This window comes from Anguilla rostrata, chromosome 9, assembly GCF_018555375.3.
Source record: "Anguilla rostrata isolate EN2019 chromosome 9, ASM1855537v3, whole genome shotgun sequence".
Classification (NCBI taxonomy): domain Eukaryota; kingdom Metazoa; phylum Chordata; class Actinopteri; order Anguilliformes; family Anguillidae; genus Anguilla; species Anguilla rostrata.
This window is the reverse complement of record NC_057941.1, coordinates 25,642,147-25,648,215: the sequence shown is the minus strand read 5'-3', so window position 1 is coordinate 25,648,215 and position 6,069 is coordinate 25,642,147.

Sequence of the window (6,069 nt, the reverse complement as noted above, 5' to 3'; positions counted from 1 at the left end):
CACACATATTAACTCACACACACATACACACACATACACACAGACACACACACACAGACATACACATACTCACATGGACACATGCATATACATGCAAGCACACACACGCACGTACACACACACATACATACACACACACACATACATACACACATTCACACAGGAACACACACACCCACATACACATACACCCTAGTACACACACGCACACACACACATACACACAGCACACACGCACACACACACACAGTACGCACGTGCGCACACACATACACACACACACACAGCTTCGCCCCAGAACTCTCCAGCTGCTGCTGTTTGCACAAAAGAACTGCTGAGAAGAAAAGGAGAGAAAAAATACGTCTGCCACGTGTCCTGGAGACTCGCCTTTCAGCGAAAGATGGAGGGCGTAAAAAAGAGAAATAATATATGGGGGGATGGGGTTGTTGTGATGGAGCTGCGGGGAGAGGGGGCATGTGAGGGGGAAGGGGGTTGGGCAGCTGGGGTGGGGTCCCACAAAATAATATTGACTCCCTCAACACATGTTAATACTCTCCACCCAGAAGACATTCCAGGGATTTTAAATGTGCATTTACTTTTCTGGACCGTGCAACAGCTAATGCAATATAGACCTTTGATTAATTTGCTGAGCTAATCCTGGAACATGCATGCCACATATTTCATCTGCAGGAGTGATGGTACAAGGGCTCCTGACACATTTAAATTAGGTTGAAATGCTGTCGTGTCTACGCAGGTCTTTAAGAGGTACTCCTGCCCATTAGCCTGTGCTGTTTTCATCATCCCTTAAAACAGTCCCCCTAATGCAGATTAGTGAGGACTGTGACCTGCTTCAGGCTTCAGGTAGGGCAGCCAAAAGTAGCCAATGCCTGTCATTGTGGCCTCAGCTGTAGCCAGATCCTGTCTGTGATACAAACGACCATAGGTGCATATGTACTCTAACATGGTTGTGTGTTCTTATGTGTATGTATGTACTGTATATGTGTATGTACTCTGCGTATACTGTATGTGGTTTTGTGTGTGAATTTATGTAAGTCTTTGTGTGTATATGTTCTGTACAGTGTTGTGTTTGTACGTACTACATGTGTGCATTTGTTATATGCACTGTATATGTGCTGGTTTTGGATGACTGTGTGTATGTCCTGTATGTGGTTGTGTGTACATGTACTGTGGGTGTGTATGAGTATGTGTGTATTTACTGTATGTGGTTGTGTGTACGTGTGTGCATGCGATTGTGTGTATGTTCTATGCATGGTTGTAGGTGCTTGTGAGTATGTGCATGCCAGTGTATATACAGTATAATGTACATGTATGTGACTGTGCAATGCTTGTTGAGTAGGCAGTGTGCTCTAAGAGCTGAAGACACTGATGTATAGTTCTTGTATTCCTGTTTGCTCACACCCTCCCAGCCATTAGAGTGAGCTGAAATCTCTGCTTCAGCTTTAAAATGCTGCCTGTCACTGCAAAGTGCAACAAATGGACCCTAGTCCTGAATTCCTCATTCATTCAATCCTCTTACCTCCTTTCAACAGTTCACTGACAAGAGAGTATCATTTCAATACCGTCAATCGTCTCACTCTTTCACACTCTCACTCACTTGCTCACTCTCTCTCTCTCTCACACACAAACACACACACACACACATACACACAGTACATTAATGCATTGTGGGGACATTGCAGTTAGGTTCACCACTTCCAGTCTTCTACTTGAAAATTCACACATTACATTTTCCAAAAGAGATACAGTAAGGACAGTGTGAGAGAAATAAAAAGTAATATATTAAACCAATTACATACAAACATTAATTGTTTATATATTCAGCATTCCCACTTAATATTCAAATAGAACATTTTCTAGAAGATAGCCATGAAATGACATGTACATGGTATGCGATCTATGAAGTCTCTTAATACACACTACGAAAAAAATTCTGCATGTAATGACTTGCATGCATATTTTTGTTCAGGCAGTACAATACTGAGGGCTCAGGTCTTAGTGAATGCTTTATTGCCAACTCACTCTACTGTGCATAGGAAGCATAGTTATTCCGGATAAGTGGGGAAGATGAAAAAAAACAACAGCCCTGAAAACAAAACTTAATCCTACTCAATTTCTCTGTTTGCAGAATAATGTCTTTATCATGACTCACACAGAGAAAACCTGGACATGCCCTGTCTATGAATTCAGGAAATAAACCACTGCTGTTTCTGTCAAGCAGCTCAGTCTATTCCTGTCAATAGTTATTCCTGTATTTACTTCACTGTGCAGAAGAGCATGCACTATGGACTATGTACAGTCAATATTTTAAAATGGATATTTATGAAATTTGCATTTGCAGCCTTTTTCCAGAAGTAAACAGCATTGCAATACTCAATTAAGCACTCATGCACAGCATGACATTTGTGTCAAATACATTTGGAAGGAACAGGCAACTGATCACTCCACTGGACCAAGAATGTATTATTACATGCCAGCTGCTAAAATGTAGCTGTGCCCTTAAACGTAAGTGAGTTAGCAAGCTGTTTTACCACCTATCACAGGAAGAAGGCTTTGTTTTTATGACACTTTACAATTAATGCTTACTTTTGACTGACATTAATTTCAATAGCAATTTGACAAGGTTTTCAGAACAAGAAACAGTACTACCAAGGAAGCTTTGATTGACAGAGTGCAGCAGAAATGTTGAAATGTTACACTGAAAATGCAGGGAACTGGTGGGGCTTCATCATAAATGCAAATGCAATCAATTTTGTTGCGACTGGTATTTTGAAAGGTAAACTTTTCAACATTCATATGCATATATATTAATTATATTTAATAATTGTAATGTGTTTAAATGAATTTAAAATACTTACATAGTTTGTATAAAAATGAAAGAAAATGGCCTATGTGCTTGATCACTCACACATGCTGCCCTTTTAGATCTGAGATGCAAGCATCTGCCAGAGCATGACAGCATATGTCATATTCAACACTGACAAAAAGGAGTGCGTGCTGATTGACTTTTAATTTCTCCTCTCTGGGATCAAGCGCTCCGTGTGCTGTCAGTAATTGTATAAGCAAGTGCCAAAGTCGTTTTCTCATTCTCATTAATTAAGCTGCCCGCCTTCGTCTGGCCACTGGCTGTAATTAAAACCCGAGCTGCTGGCTAACGAACTACCGGCTAACGAGCTGCCCGAGCAGTCCAATCACAGGCAGTTCGGAAGTCACGTGATTCAGTCTCTTCTCCACCACATCTGGGCACAGCTATTCATCAGCTTACTCAGCGCATGGGCCCCTTCATGTGTGACACCGTTTCGTTTGATACTATTTAATGCTGCCTGTTTTGTGAATTAATTACATTCACGGTGCACATTAACCAAACACGGACCTGAATTTGGGATGACTACAACACAAAAGACAGAATTCAAAAGTATGGAGCAGAAGGACATTTTGTATGGGATGCACCATTTTTGACTGAAATACATGACATCTCAGCTAAAATGAGACGTTTGAAAATCCTGCTTAAAACAATTGACTCTGTACTGCCACACCAGCCATTATTAACCAAAAAACAGTGCACCCATTCCAAAGTCCTGTGCTGCTATCGGAAGAGACGGGATCAATGTGTAATTAAATGAGAGAGACTGGGCATTGTAGCATGCAGTCAGAAACATGGGATCTCCAGGGAATTGAGGATGAATGATGGTGCCTCTGCTGGCAGTTCATCTTTATCGATGTGCATCTTGAGACCCTCCAAGGTAATAATCTTGGTGACCTGAACAACGAAGAAACCACAAAGGTCACCCACAGGCCAACTCGGTGCCACTGGCCAACTGATGGCCTGGGGCTAGTCCATTTATGTATTAAAATGGAAATAACTGACAAATTCCTTATATACTCTAAATTCCATCATTTCATATATAATAAATATAATTTTATGACAAATCTGTTCTGAAATATTGGAATATATAGATTTTACTATATTAGCGATGGAAATATGGGTAACAATGCTTTTCTCTAAGTATTTATAACAATTGTTTATGACTCTGACCCCATAATTAAGGGTACAGGAGAGCATTTCTTGACAATATTAGACTTGTGCACATGTATGTGTCCGTTGTGCATGTGGGTGAGTGTATTTCCGTGCCAGTATGAGTATCTGTGTGTCTGTATGTATGCATATGCATGTTTGTGTATGTCTGTCTGTGTATCTGCTTGCATTTCAACATGCCTATGCATGTATGTATGATTGTGTATGTCCATGTCTGTCCATGTCTATGTACACGTGTTTGTGTGTGATCGAGAGAGACGGGGCCTCCCTTTGGAATAGACATAGACTGAGGGGCACAAAGAGGACCCCGTGTGAAAATGCACTGTTTCCTCTGCGCCCCTCTCAGCAGACTGACTCTACCACAACACTGTCAGGGCGGATCAGAGCCGGGGCCGCTGATCTCTCCCACGGCCCGGGCCACAGACGGGCCTGTTGCTTTAGCCCTGCAGTTTACTGGACCCCAGCTCGCCCAGCGCGGAGCGTCAGCGCCGTATCTCCCCGGCCTAACCGGGGCAGAGAATAAACACGTGTGGCACGGCTCTGTCCACAGGGCTGAGCCCATTACAATGCGCAGTAATAACAGTTATGAGAAGAGCCCGAGGGCTGGGCTTCAGAGCAGAGACCTGACTGAACACTTGCACAGTCAAACGGCATTGGCAAAAAAAAGCGCATGTCTGGGAGTGTTGGGGTGGAGGTCCCCAGGGGGGATGGGGGGGGAGGTTGTTATGCATAGCAGGGAGGGGATCCTAGTGAAATCTCAACTTACAGGAAACAGGAAATAGCCTCAACCTCTTCTAGAGGGTCATATAGAAACTTTCTTAGGGGGGTGTTGAGTTTGCAGTGAAAGTATTCCTGGTGATTTGTGGCAGCTCGGTTGGTGGGTCGTTGGGTTGGTGAGTGGAGGGATGGGGACCAGTAGAGGGTGGGGAAATGTTCTGGGTGTCAGAACTGCAGTGCACCTCCCCCCTCCCCCCCACCTCCTCCATTCTCATACCACTCACACGAATAGATTTGTACTTGTGCCACACACTGTGCCACCCACCGTACTGTCTCTCTGATCCTGCCAGCTGATGTCATCCAGCTGGCCTGGGGTCAGAGTCTTCACGGACTGCTCCCCTCAGAATCCCCCTGTCAGGGTCAGAGAAGGGACTTCCTGTCAGTGACTCCTCCTCTGCCCCCACTCTGGCCCCATCCACCAGCCGGCCCAGTGTGCAGCCCGCTGTGCTGGCAGGCTGGGAACTTGGGGGAGGGGCTGGGACAGTAGAAGAGATTGATGAGACAGCTGCCATTGGCCCCCACCTCCAAACCCCCGCCCTGCTGACAGGACACGGTAACATGACTCTCACAATTAATTGTCTGTCAGCAGTCTTTTTGTCAGCGGTGCCGATCGCTGACAGAGTATAGGATCACTTCACACGGCATGCTGCCCGACTCAGGGCCAGCCACCTGACAACCGGCGTCTGACCTGATGTGGAACCTCACACCTGGAAGCAGAGGGTGGCCAAACAGAAACCCAAAATTACTGAAACCAAAAGCAAACTGAAAGATTTAAATATAAAGAAAAAAAGGCAAATTAACAGTGAATTTAAAATGGATGTATATCATTACAGATTATGGAATGCAATGTAACAAACTGAAATATAGTAAAATTACATGAATTATCAAGATAGTGCAACACTATAAAATGTATGTGCAAACAGAATTTTTTTTGCTTCTTTCAGATAGGACAATTAAAAAAACATTGTGAAATATATTTAACACATGCAGTCATGTGCACACACTCAAACACACAAACTTCTTTTTATGAAATAAAAAGTGCATCTCAGTATTTATTCTCTCTATGGCATTTAACCTTGTGGCTTATAATCGGTGGATGTCAGGCACAAATATTTATCTCTATCTCTCTCTCTCTCAGGCTGCCTGTTTCGCACTGTCACAGTGCCTTCCTCACCTCTTCTCTCTGGCGTTGAAATGCTCCCATCGGCAGCCATCTTTGCATACTGAAGCTTGACCCT